Source organism: Mirounga leonina, unplaced genomic scaffold (genome assembly GCF_011800145.1).
Source record: "Mirounga leonina isolate KUSES-001 unplaced genomic scaffold, KU_Mleo_1.0 Mir_82, whole genome shotgun sequence".
NCBI classification, from domain to species: domain Eukaryota; kingdom Metazoa; phylum Chordata; class Mammalia; order Carnivora; family Phocidae; genus Mirounga; species Mirounga leonina.
In genome coordinates this window covers 28,466,597-28,480,914 of record NW_023270825.1, presented here as the reverse complement: position 1 = coordinate 28,480,914, position 14,318 = coordinate 28,466,597, and the positions used below count along the sequence as shown (strand labels likewise).

The 14,318-nt window shown below is 45.2% G+C and overlaps 1 protein-coding gene across 1 annotated transcript in view; it reads right to left on the bottom strand.

The window, feature by feature from the left end:
* Positions 1-14,318, bottom strand: part of DPF3 (double PHD fingers 3) — a 252,318-nt gene that overhangs the window by 13,097 nt on the left and 224,903 nt on the right. The window lies entirely within an intron of this gene.

Below are 14,318 nucleotides of genomic sequence, written 5' to 3'. Positions count from 1 at the left end.
GAGGGAGGGCAGGGTAGCACAAGCTGGGAAAAAACAGGGGCCCTACCCACACCCCCCAACCACCTGCAGTTACATCAGATCGAGGCCCAAGAGAGAAATGGCATTAACACTTAGAGATGTGTCCCCCTGAAGGTGTAGCCAGTTGATGAGGACAGAAAGTGGTGAAGGAAACTGTGGCGTGCACTGCACAAGGGAGCACTGTGAATGGCACCAAAATTTCTTCCCAAGCCCCAGCATCAACCGTGGCAGGAGCAACCCATCAGAGCTGTTTGGACCTGGGCCTTCCCACCCGCACGGGTGTTCACACTGCCTCTGGGCACAGGGGAGGAGGTCAGAGGGAGCATGTGAGGTTTCCCAGGGCAGAGCTCAAGGGCACTGGGAGGCCCTGTGCCGCTATCTCAAGAATCCATGCCCATGCCCAGGAGACCAGCAGAAGTCCACGCCTTGCCCAGCAACAGAGACCACAGGGAGAGTGGCCTGGCAGGCACAGCAAAGAAGTGCAGCACCAGAGCACTGCAAGGACCAGGTCTACCCACGGGTCCTTACTCTTCTGCATCCCGAGTATCATGGTAGCCGAACCAACAGCAAATCAGGGGAGGACATTAAGCTGTGACCTTAGAGCACACAACGCCAGTGGCCCATCACCTGAGGGTTGGCCTGAAGGGCTGGACTCTGTTCACAGCCACAGCCCACCCAAAAGAGAGATGTCAGCACTGAGAGGACAACTGTGAGGCACAGAATGTGAAGACCCTTGACTTTCTATTTGGCAGGGAAGAGAAACTTGGATGATGTTCCCAGGTTTTGCAGAAATCTGCCCAGAGCACCCAGGGCAAAGCCCATAACTGAGTCTGTCACAAAAGAACTGAAAGCTTTGCCTACTGCTGGGGGCCACCCATCTCCAGAGCTCCCAACTCTGCCAAACCAACCACATGGCGCATTGCATTGCTCCTTGCACATAAGGAAACGTGCTTCTAAAGAAGGATACTACAGAGAGGGGACACCAGTTAGAGTTAGTCCCACCCACCTAGTACCCTCCACAGATGTTCAGGACCCCATATGGTACCACCACCGCTTGGCAAAGCCACATCCCAGCAAGAGGCCTCCATTTCCTCCCTTCCAAATATTCAGACAGCTGGTTACATTGTGGTCATTTGGGAACATACTGTCTATTCAGTCAAAGTAAGGGTCCTTCAACAATGAGGCTCCACAAATGCAAACCCCACTGACTTGTCTCTGAGAGAGTAAGAGTGGGATGGACATGACTCATCAGCAGGGAGCATGGGGGACACTTAGCAAGGAACACATGGAAGCATCAGGAGAAAGCAGGTCTAAAAGCCTTTCAAGTACTCACGAGGTGCCATCCAACTTAGGAGCTCCCACAGCTCTGAACTAATAACCCTCTCAAAGTGACACCATGGCAATGATCTCAAAGAGAAACAAGCCTAGATGACTATCCAGCTGATATTCTTGAAATCATCGCAAAGATCTGTCTAAGAAGAACACTGGCCAGGGTTGTTCTCTATTCCAATCTCTCAGAGACAATACTGGGGAGGGAGTAATAGAGAAAACACCAGCTTGAGGTTCTGAGTGTTGTGGGCCATGATGCCCAGGTTTCAGACACAGCACCCTTGGGAAGGTTGAAGATGAGTCCACAGAACTGATACCCATATATGCAAGTCGACTTTATCCAGTTCTGTGGCCTCAGCCCACATCCCAGCCTCGGCCAGCTGACTTGTGATAATTGTTCATGAACTTAACAGGCAATCACTGAGCACCTGCTAGCCCAGCCATTGCAGTAGACAGAAAAGACACAGTGGTGAGTAGGGCACCCAAGCCCTTCCAGTCCAGCCAAAGAGAACTCAAGTTAATAAGCCACATGTGTATCTATTTACTTACAAACATGTGATAGGTTCCATGAAGGAAAATCATAATGAAAACAAACCACAGGAGAACCTCACCTAGTCAGAGATGTCAAGGAAAACTTCTGAGAAAGATGTTTAAAGCTGATACCTGACAGATGAAGAGGACTTCGCTGGGGTGGCGGGTGGGGGTGGGTGGGGGGAGGCGAGAGGCAGCTGGAGAGGTAGCTGGAGCCAGATTACACAGGCACCTATAGCACTTTTTTTTAGGATTTAGGGCTTTAAAATCATTGAGGTTTTTTTAAAAAAAGATTTTATTTATTTACTTGAGAGAGAGCAAGAGCGAGAGCACAAGCAGGAGGAACAGCAGAGGGAGAGGGAGAAGCAGGCTCCCCGCTGAGCAGGGAGCCCGATGTGGGGCTCCATGACCTGAGCCACCCAGGCGCCCCTCATTAAAGGGTTTTAAGCAAGGCAGTGACTGGATCACATTGCGCCTTAAAGGAGCATTCTTTAGCATGAGAGATCTTTGGGGTGATCAAGCAGTCTGTACCTTGGTGGTGGTGGTGGTGGTGGTGGTTACATATGTGGTAAGATTGCACAGAGCCATACGTATACACACATAAGCACCATGCACGTGTGTTATATGTAAAACTGGTAAAATACGAATAATTGCATCAGTGTCAATTGCCTGGTTTTGAGAGTGTACTGTAGTTATGTAAGCTGTTACCATTAGGGGAAACTGAGTGAAGGGCACATGGGACCTCTCTATAATATATTTTTGTAACTTTCTATGAAGCTATCATCATTTCAAAATAGAAAGTTGAAAAGATATTTTTAAATAAGGAAAGCACAAATAAAGATTTAAATCATCAAAAAGGAAGGTAGTAAGGAAGAAGCTTCTGTCTAAGAAAAGAAATTGTGGGGGGCAGGGGAAAGGAGAGATGCAGGAATCGCTGCCAGGAAGCCAGTTAGAAGGGCTGATGCATCTACCAGGGGAGAGACAAGGATCGTTAAGCCAAGGTGGAAATTTCAGGATGGTAAAGAAATAATTGATAGGATTCGACCACTGTTAGAAGGTTGAGAGTGTGGGGATAATTAGACATAGTCTCAAGTTTCTGACCTAAGAAACTGGGTGGGTTACAGAGAAACTTCCTCAGATGAGAAAGAGTATAGAAAGCATAGAGGAAGCACATGTGATAGGGGAGGGGGGGGCCACTCTGTTTGGGGCATATTGGTTACTTGCCAAGTTTGGGAGACCACTGGTGGAAATGTCAAGTGGAGAGTCAAATATATGGATTTCTAACACAAAAGAGAAATGTGGGTTGGACATATAAATTTAGGAGCCATTGCTAAATAGGTGGTCATCAAAACCATGAGAACTAATGAAGTTATCTAAGAAAAGGGAAAAGAAGAGAAAGGATGAGGAGAGAAGAGAAGAGAGAGAAAAAGGTGTAGGACTGCATGTAGAGGAGTCCTAGACTCAACTACAATGAAAAGAAAGAACCGAGAGGAAACTGGGAAGGATGGCCAAAGCGGTAGACACAAACTGGAAACATGGGGTGAGAGTAGCCAAAAGAAGAGATTTCAAGGAGAGGGTGGTCAGTTGTGTTGACTGCCACAGGTTCTTGAGTTTGTCATTGCTTAATAAAGACCCGGAGCGAGGGAGTGTTGACAGATCAGAGCAAAAGCTGCCCTACTAATAATAACACTCCAGTAGTGTCATCTTCCCTAGGAAGGAAGGTCAGCACATTCCAGAACATGACATGGAATTCAGTAGTCAAATGTGCATGTGGAGCTGCCTCTGTGGGTAGGGATGGAGGGTGGTATGTGTGTTTTGTGCCAACAACATTCCACAAATATTTATTAAGAGCTAATTCCATGTTCAAGTTCTCTTAGACCACTGGGCCAAGCTCTGGAGACATTTTCTGGGATAGCTTCGGACCAGTGAACAGTAGCAAATGGGTTTTGGAAACTCCTGTTGGAAGTCTCTGAAAAAAATCCCATGGGCTTTTTCTGTGTTCCTGTCTTGAGAAAGTCATCAGCCTCCGGGAAAGACCTTCCAACCCAAAGGAAGGGAACAAAGTTCACACAGCCTCCTCCCAACTCCCAACACCTCCAGTAAAATGTAGAAATAAGACCAGCCTCAGTGCTGGCTGTAGAGCTCAGCTCAGATCAGCTCAGAACTCAGACATCACTGAAGTTCAAGAGGAAAGCTGGGGGTGCAACTTCTTAGCTGGGGAGGATAAGGCACAAGAAGTTAAGTCACCGAAGCAGCCATTAGCAGGTGCAAAAATTATGTCCAGAACTAAATCCTCTGTGTTACCATAACAGGTTGGCTGTCTACTGCCCATCTCCAGTAACTGGAAAAGTCATTTGCCAAATAAAATTGTAAGAACACAAATTCTTATCTACCATGGAAATGACTGAAATAATGCACACTGGGACAAAGGACAAAGGGAAAAGTTTCTAAGGAAAGTGCTGGTAGCCCATTTCTAAGTTTGACTGCCAGAATTCCTTATTTTTGCCCAGAACTACTTCCTAAAATCCTTGGAAGTAAGACAATAGATAGAGTCTTCCTAATGCAAGGGTAGAAAAAAAGAGACAGACTGCTGTAAAACAATTTACTTATAGTCACTCACTATTTAAAGATTCCTAGCTTAACTCTTTTGTAAAGTTAACTATCAGTCTCTAAGACATTTGCTTGGAAATATAGATTTTTTTCTTATCTCCACTTTTCTTAAAACAAGGAATACCTGTATTGCTATTCAACTAGCCCAGTGGAGTGAAGGGGAAACAACCCTTCCCAGGTCCCCTGCGGCAAAATGATTCAACAGGACATTTATAAAATTCCAATTACCCAAAATGAATTTAGAAAGCGGTGCACTGTGCATGGTTCATCCCAGCCAGATCATCAGAAACCAAGCCCTTCCTGAGTGTTCCACCAAATTCGTACTATCAGGAGGGTTCAGTAAATCTTCTGCCTGCTTGTTTAGTTTGTCCTATAGTGACTTGGTGTGAAGATGCATTCCTAATCCAACGCTAACCTTTTGCAAAATTGACCTCAATCCTCCGTAAACATTGGGAAAAAATTTAACACATGGCCACCATGTGCAGGAAATGTAACTTCTGAACAAGGCTTTCACAGACAATAGGAATTTGGCTTCAGGGTGCTATTTCAGAAGACGGGAAGAAAGAGGAAACCAGCAGGGTGTAAGAAGCTTCTGAGAAAGAAGCCCATCCATGAGGCTGGGGTGACTGACACTAGAGTCTGCTGAGCTCAATGAAAGAGAGAAGGCCAGCATCTGAAAGCAGCGACTGCTCCCTCACCACCCAAAGAACACAACTCATGTCTTTTCAGAACCCCTGGACCAGAGATGGAGAAGTGCCAGGGACAGCAAACGGGATTTCGTGGTATTTGACTTAGAAGGCACATGGATAAATATCCAGGCAAAAATCAGTTTCACACTCAGAGCTGCCTATTCCTACACATGCTCGTGTACAACTGCCCACACACATGGATATTTCCAACCTTTCAAGGACAAAAATATCTAAACAGGCCTTGTTGATTAAGCTCACATTACAGTTGTGACTTAGAAGTTAACAGAAGTCATTAACCAGTCAATGTCACTCTATAGATATTCAGCACAGTGAGAAAAACGCAGTTCATTGTCAACAAACCCTGGGCAAAACTGGACACGGGGCTGTGACATGCGTCTCTTATATTATGGTCCTTATTAAAAGAGTTTGTTATTTCATCATCACCAATATTTAATTTGGACTAGGCTAAGCCACATTGCTGATTAAATTACAGCTCCAGGAAAAAAAAAAACACACACACACAGACACAACATTATCTTGCTAGGTATGTGCTGAAAATATAAATAAAACAGATACAAATAACTGTGGACTAGCATAGTCTATTATTTATTCATTGTGAAATTATAAACACCTAATTATGTTTTATTACCTTATTTATCAATGTTGATCTCTTAAAAACTAATTTCTCAGGAAAGAAAAGCCTAAATACCCATGATTCCCAGGCAAATAAGTGCAAACCTCAAATTGTGCTCCTTACGATGCTTAGTTTATAGAAATTACATTATATAAGGGGCACCTGGGTGGCTCAGTTGTTAAGCGTCTGCCTTCCGCTCAGGTCATGATCCCAGGGTCCTAGGATCGAGCCCCGCATCGGGCTCCCTGCTCAGCAGGAAGCCTGCTTCTCCCTCTCCCACTCCCCCTGCTTGTGTTCCATCTCTCGCTGGGTCTCTCTCTCTCTCTCTGTCAAATAAATAAATAAATAATCTTTAAAAAAAAAAGAAATTACATTATATAAAATACGTAGGATCAATTCCAGTCTGAAACAGCACCAAAAACAAGTCTCCGTGGGCATTCATTAAAAAATAATTTGGTTCAAATTTCTAACAGTTCTCTATATTCATACACACATAAAATTTCTAATATTTACATATTGCAAAACTATATAAGAAGCTTTAGCTGAAGAATTATGCAAAGTGCAGTCAAATTGGAATCATCCATGCTAAAGAGTAATTTGAGGAGAAAAAAATATTAGTAGCTCACTTTGGGAAGCCTCTCATTCAATCAGATCCATTCATTCTCATTTATTCTCTCTCTCCCTCACTCCTCTCTGTCTCTCTCTGTCTCTGTCTCTCCCTCCCTCTATTTCTCTCCCTCGCTCCTTCTTTCCATCATCCTCCACTTTGAGACCCAGGTTGTCAGGTGGAGGGAATGAGGCTCTGAGTCATTATACTTCATCTGTAAAGGGGTGAACCAATTCTGAGCAATCAAGAATTCAACCTCTGCACACATATATTATGACATATGTTAACCAGGCACTGCTTCTTCACATAGATCTTTCCCAAGCCCTGCTTTGTAAACCTTCAGCCATGGTTTGCAGATTCAACTCTCATCTGCCCCAGCATTACTTCTAATGCTAAGACATCCGCAAATCGATGATCACAATAGCATTCCAGAGGCACCTGCATGGCTCCTTTTTTTTCTTATCATTTTTAATGTACTTCAAAGAGGACAAAGAAGAGAAAGAGAGTAGAAAGGGTAAAGGCCAAACAAACAAAAATGCATTAAAAATAAATGATGGTGTGAGCCCTAGCTGCCTTTTGCTTGAGCAAAGTGCAGCAAATTCAACTAGTCTTAGAGGTCTGCTTATCCTCCCTCAAAGCTGCCAAACTCTAGGGCACCCAAGTACTGTGTGGGAGGCAAACCACAGAGACTGTTGCACTGGTCATTATTATCAATAACTATAGAAAGCACATTTGTGCAAAAGCATTAGGGACACATTTAATGGGCTAAATAGCTAAGGGCTCATGGAACCATTCCCAAAGGGCCCTAGAAATTCCTCTCCCCATCCCCCAAAGTTTTCATGGTCAAGAATGGTCCAAGATAGAGTCTCATCTATAAACCTGAAGGCATGTGGTTGGTCCTCTTAAAGTGAAATAATGGAATGAGGCAGAGTTGACCTGGATTTATATAACTTACCTGACTGGCCCAGGTTAGGGCCAAGGCACAGCACTATAAAGATGTCAAGAACCACAGTAATGATACCAGCATCCCTAATTCATCACCACAGCTGAGGACCAACGATAATTCATCGATTTACTCATTCCCTTAATAGTATTTGTTGAATAGATAAATGTGGTAGGCACTTTTCTGGGCATTGGGGATCCAATAGTGAGAAAAACCAAACCCTATCCACATGGGGTAAGTACCACAATTTGAGATCTACTGCAGCATCTGAGTCCCTTGGACAAGTCATTTTGCCTCTCTGAACATTAGTTTTTCAATATATTAAATGAAAGGATAAAAATCCGCTATCCACAAAGCTGTGGCCCTGCCTATGCATTCATAAACAGTATTTTTAGAGATACGATTAATCCCAAATTGCCCATCTGGTTGGTGGGATAAATTAGTCTTCTAAAGTTTGCCAGCTAAAATTCAAAGTGAAAAAAAAAAAAACTAAGAAGGAAATTAAAATAAGCAGTTAGTATTGCTAGAATTCATGTCAACTTTTCCACTGGGCTAGCCCAGTACTAGTCCAATACCATGAAAGAAGGCAAAAGAAATCTAGAAACCTAAAGCACTTCTCATCAACCTCACCACTTACACCCATGCAATAAGGTGGGCCTATTCAGATGTGTTGTCAATGAATCTGCAGGCAGAAGCCTTGGGAAAGTTTTCATCTGTGAAGAATATCAGATCTGGGTTGAGCTGGTCATGGGACAGGGGGCTGGTATTGCCTGGCAGCCAGTGGAAGAAGAGGATCACCAACATATATTCAGGAGACAGGAGAGGCTAGAGATGTAGATTTAGAAATCATCAGGTGCGGGTGGTAGATGAAGCCTTGGCACTTGGTGAGATACTCAGGGAGAAACCCAGAGTAAAAAATAAAAAGGACCTCGCTGGGAGGAGGGGGAAGGGTAACCATTGGAATGAAGCAACTCAGGTTGACTCGCCTTTCAAATCTTTAGCTGGAATTATAGATTGTAGGCAACCATCTGCGGGTGATGCTTGCTCCACACGTGTGTGGAGGCCAGACTGAATCACTGTCCAGAGCCCAATATCAGTATTAGGTATGAGTCTCTGACATAGGCTGTGCATTTCAGGCCTCTTTGGACATCAGGAGCATCCAGCCATGGGCCTTGGCTAAAGGCTTTGGGTTTTCCTTGGAAAAGTGAGCCTGAAGAAGAAACTGTTGCTCAGATTGGAGACCCTGTAATCCCTGTGCTTCCTTCTTGAAGGTTTTGTGGTGTAAGTGATGGATAGCTGGTGGAAAAGAGTGGTGATTCATCAACACATGATTACCTGTATCCTCCAGCTGCCGATCTTCCATGAATTGGAAGATGGGTTCATGAGTAGTCTAAGTTCTTGAGTTCTCTGAGGACCTTTGAGATGGTATTAATTTATTTCTTTCAAAAATATTTCAGAGTTGTACCAAGCCAAAAGGAAAAAGATACTTTCTTGCTTTTTTGTCTTTCTCTATGCGAAACTGGGAAGCAATCATAGAAGTGCCTAGAAGCAGAGGACTGACAGTATGCCTGTGACCTTTGGACACTTTTGTTTTACATTTTATTTTTTAAATCATTTTTAGTCTACTTTTGAGGGTTCTTCTGGCTGCAGTTTACTTGATTGTGATCAGGTTCTTACAGAAAAATAATTATATTTAATTTGACCGAATTCACTGAGCACCTACTAAGTGCTAGGAACTGTATAAATGATGAAGTTTCAAAGACAGTTGAGACACGGATTCTGCCTTGAGGAGCTCAAGTTTAGGAGGTGTGATAGGCAGCCTATAAGATGGCCACCAAAAGTCCCCCCTCTCCTGGTATTTATAAGCTTGTATAATTCTCTCCCCTTGAGTGTGGGCTGGACTTACTGACTCACCTGTATCAAGTAGAATATGAGAAGTGATGGTATTCCCTCCTAACACTGAGTAATAAAAAGACTGTGACTTGCATCATTGGCACCCTCTCTTATGTTTTCTCACAAAGTGCTCTAAGGGAAGCCAGCTGCTGTGTTGTGAGATGCTCTCTGGAGAGGTCCATATCGCGACAAATAAACGGAGGCCTCAGTCCAATAGCCTGGGAGGACATGAATCCTGCCACAACTATGTGAGTGAGCTTGGAATTGGATCCTCTCCCATCGAGCCTTTAAATGAGACCATGGCCCTAAATGACAAGCTGACTGCCACTTCATGGGAGACCTTGATCCAGAGGCACTCAGCTAAACCACATAGATTCCTGTCCACAGAAACTATGAGATAATAAATGTTTATTGTTTTAAGCTGTTAGGTTTTGGGGTAATTTGTTATACAGCAACAAATAACTATTATAGGTCATTTTTTTTTAAAAAAATGACTATAATATAATATACTAAGTGCTATAATAGGGGAACAAATAAAGTGCTTACAGACAGAGAAGGAATAAATAATGGGGGACTTGGGGAAAGCCAGGGAGAGGAGGTAACATTTGATCTGGGCCTTGGAGGATGAAGAGGAATTTTCTAAGTGGAAAAAAAGAGAGAAAAGAGCATTATAGGGAGAAGAAATACCAGGAAATTTAAGGTGCATGGTCCACTTAAGCAAAACAGAGTGGCTCAAGGAGAGCCGGAGAAAAGGCAAGTGGCAAAACATGGTGCTAAAAAGGTAAGGAGAAAGACTGTCAAAGGCCCCTTATGCAGGCATAAAGATCTGAATTTGCTTCTACATGCACTGAGGAATCCTCAGAGATTCTTTTTTTAAGATTTTATTTATTTATTTGACACGGAGAGAGAGACAGCAAGAGAAGGGGGAGTGGGAGAGGGAGAAGCAGGCTCTCCGCCAAGCAGGGAGCCTGATGTGGGGCTCGATCCCAGGACCCTGGGATCATGACCTGAGCTGAAGGCAGACACTTAACAACTGAGCCACCCAGGCACCCCGAATCCTCAGAGATTTTTAAACAAGGACCCAATTTGCTTGTACACACGCTTTGGAGAAATGACTGGTGGTAGGGCAGAGGACAGATGTAGTAGAGAGGCTAGGGCAGGATGACCAGTTACAGTATCCATTTATTCTACAAACTTCTATTGAGCACTTATGATGTAGCAGGCACTGTGGGAAGTGCTAAGCAAAGAGTTACACAGACAAAAGCTCCTACTAATGTGGAGCTTAGCTTCCAGAGTGGGGACACTAGTCCAGAACCAGTCTTATAACTGTGGGGATAAATGTGGGAAACATTTGAGAGGTAGAATTGGTCAACAGGACATGATGCCAGCTAGACACAGGCGTGAGCAAGAGGGAGGAGTCAAAGATGACACCAAGATTCCCAGATTGGGCCACAGAGTGGGTGGGCCACACCATTAGCTGAGATGGGGATGGTGGGCTTGCAGAGAGTAACATAGAGTCAGTTTCAACACATGGCATCTGTTGTTTGGTGAAGATGTCCAGGTGTCAGTGAGAAAATACGGGTCAGTGTTCAGGAAAGAAGACAGATTGGAGATGTCAATTTAGAAATCATCAGGTGTGGGTGGTAAATGGAACCTTGGTACTTGATGAGATACTTGGAGAGAGACCACAGAGAAAAAGTAAGAAGGATCTCCTTGGGAGGAAGCGGGAGGGTAACCATTGGAATTGAAGGCATCCCAGGGCATGAAGAAGAGAACTCGGTGAGAAAGACAGAGACAATGTGGTCATAAAAGGGCCAGGAGAGCCTGGAGAGAGCCCTTCATGTCATCCAAGAAAAGGGAAGGGAGGGTCACAGCATTGAGTGAGAGATGAAGAAATATAAGAACTGAAGAGAACATGTTACCCCAAGCAAGCCATTGGTCGTTGAAACTGGATAAAGTGGTCTCTGGGAATAGTGCGCCCTGGGCCTCTCTGGATGACTGGATGGTTTCAGCATTATAGAGGGAAGAAGTCACTAGCAGCTTCTCTCACAACATGCTTCTCCTTCCACAGGCTTTGTCCTTCACTCTCAAGCTTGGAAACGCCATATGAAATCGTCTCAGGAATATCTGATTCCATTCACTGATAGCAGGGGTCGTTTTTTGATGGAGGTTCCATGGCCAAAGCTAGGCCCTGCCAGGATCAATTTCCATCTTTGTCCCAGGAGATGCATCAAGTCTCTGGAAGCCAGTTCTTTCTCTCTGACCCTGGATTGAAGCTCTTCAGTCCCTGGTTTCAGAGCCCTGCCTGCAAGGCTGGGGCAGGTCCAGGTTCTCTCACAGCCCTGAGTCTGGTCAAGGGCACCTTCATATTCTCCAGAAATGCCCAGATCCAGGAGGGAGGTTGGTGGCACAGGCAGGAGAGCAGCACTGAGTCAGACTGAATGGTGAGGACAGGGGAGGATGGAAACAATCACCAGGCAGCAATGATGGAGACTGTGGTGCTTTTCTAAATGGCCCACAAATTCTTTGATCCTCCTCTTTTCAAGAGGTTTCCCCAACCATTGAATGTGGGCTGGACTTGACTTGTTTTAACAAATAACAGTAAAAGAGGAAGTAACACTATGCAAATTCTGAGTTATAAAAAGACAACTCAGGTTTCCATTTTGGTCTCTCCCTCCCTCTCCCCAACCCTCCCTGCCTCCCTCCCCCGCCATCTTACTCTGGATAAAGTCAGCGGCTGCATTACAAGGTGCCCAATGGGAAGGTCCATATGGCAAGGAACTGAGATTGGCCTCTGGCCAACAACCAGCAGAGAACTGAGGCCCTCAATCTAACAGCCTGAGATGAATGGAGGTGAATGGAGGCCTATCAACAACATGTGAGCAAGCCTAGAAGTGACTCCTTCAGCCCCAGTCAAGCCTCGAAATGACTGCAGCCCCATCCAACCTCTTGACTACCACATCATGAAAGAACATGTGCCAAAACCACCCAGCTCAGCCATTCCCAGATTCCCAACCCTCAGAAACTATGAGCTAATGTTTATTGCTCTAAGCTGCTGAGTTTGGGAGTAATTTGTTACACAGCAAGAGATAACTAATATACTAGCAAATGAGAAACAGTAACGGGTCGGGTGGGAAGGCTCTAGAAAAGCCAGACATTTGATAGGACTACTGCCTAGGCAGGATCCCGGCCACAGTGAGGCCCAGCGCTGAATAATGAAGGCAGAAGTGGGGTTTGGGATTTTATCTCATTTCCTCTCTTGCATGGAGGGCTGTTATTTTTTAAATAAATCTTCTTTAAAAGAGCTAAGAGCGGGAATGAAGATAATTTAAAGGATGATGTAGGGACGAATAAAAAAAGAAGTGAATAGATGTGAAGACTCAGAACGCAACGGGAGCACATCCACAGCTTCCTGGGCCCAACCTGTTGGCACAGTGTGGGCCAGAGAGCCCTTCTCCACCATACAAGCTGCTGCCTCTGGCCTCTCATCTTGTTCTCCACACCCTTGTCTCCGTGTCACCCTGCTCCGCCCTCCTTCCACTTTCCGGAGTCTACCTCTCACCTCCAACAACCTTTCTGCTCAGGTTCCCTGCAACAAGTCCTCCATTTTAGAAAGTCAGGGACTTCCTGGGAGTTCAACAAACTGATATGAGCAGAGCAACAGCCTACAGCCAGTATTTTGGCCTAAAGAAAGCAGTGTTTGCATAGCTAAATGATCACGGCTCCTAATGTTTTCAAGTCATGGTTTCATTTGATGAAATTATTGATTTCATTGTTGTGGGGACAGCAACCCTGTGAGGTAGACAGGACAGATACAAATATTTCTGATTTATAGGTGAGGAAACTGCAGCTCAGAATGGCTCGGGCAGGCAGCAACCAGTGGACACAGGGCTAGGCTAGCATCCATGTCTCCACACACTAGTCCTCTGGACCCTTTACTTCACCCTGCGGGTTCTCACTACATGGTGTTCCAACATGGCTGACCCAAATGCAGCTGCCCAACTTCATTTCAGCTTCTTACTTTGAGCTGTTAAATATAACAGCATTTTCCCCTCTTATTCACAAGAAGTGAACAGTAATGTCGGTCACTGAATTTCTCTGTACCTCCGTTTCCTCAGCTTGTACCACCCAAAGGTGGACTAGTTCTACCCTAAGGCCTTTTTGGGCCTCAGTGTTCCATACCTCGAGCAAAAGCTCTCAGAAAGCCAGGCTTCCTCACATTAGGCAAGGTGTCTTGCAGTGACAAATCCCGGAAATCCCTGGGGAAGAATGGCCCAGGAGTAAGCCAGTCCGGCCCATACAAAGGGGCCCTGGAGGCCGCCAGAAGTAGGCCAGCAGCCTCTGGTGGCATTACGGGGCTTTGGCTCCTAAGAATCTCAACAGAGGTCCCTGACCTCACTGGCTACAGCTCCTCTGCCAGAGGTTAGAGAGGGAAGGAATCATTCCCCTCTTCCCTCCTCACCATCCCTCTCAGTCCTGCTGGCCGTTTATTCCTGCATGGAGCCGGTTGTCCAAGTCCTCCCTAGAGCTACCCTGAGTGGACTGCCCATCATCAGCTCTCCAGGTGGAGCCTCTGAGAGAAGCAAAAAAAGACATCTGGCAACCAGAGCCAATTTCACAACAGGCCCAGACACCTCCATTACACTGTCAAGTCAAGAAAGGACAGGAGTGTTCCTTTTTCACTTTATTTAGGAGAGGAACAAAAGAGCAGACAGAAAGGACCCCGCTTCTTGCATTCACCAGACTGTATTGCAGTCACGACGCCTATAACACTTATCCTTCACCCTGAAACCCCAAAAGAGACTCGCTGACTCCTCCCAATCCTCCTCCCTCTTCATCCCCCAATTTCCTGAGTCACTAGTTCACTTTCCAAATTGAGATGGCAGGAGAATGGAAAGTGAAGATGGTGATGGTGACAGCCAGCCTCCCCTGAAGCCTCCTACCCAAGTCCCTTGAACACCCAAGATCCCTGATGTCCTTCAACACTCTAGGCAAGAAGGAAACAAAAATCACACTGAACCAACGCTGCTCGAAAGAGAAATATCCTTGGGCTTCATGGGATTA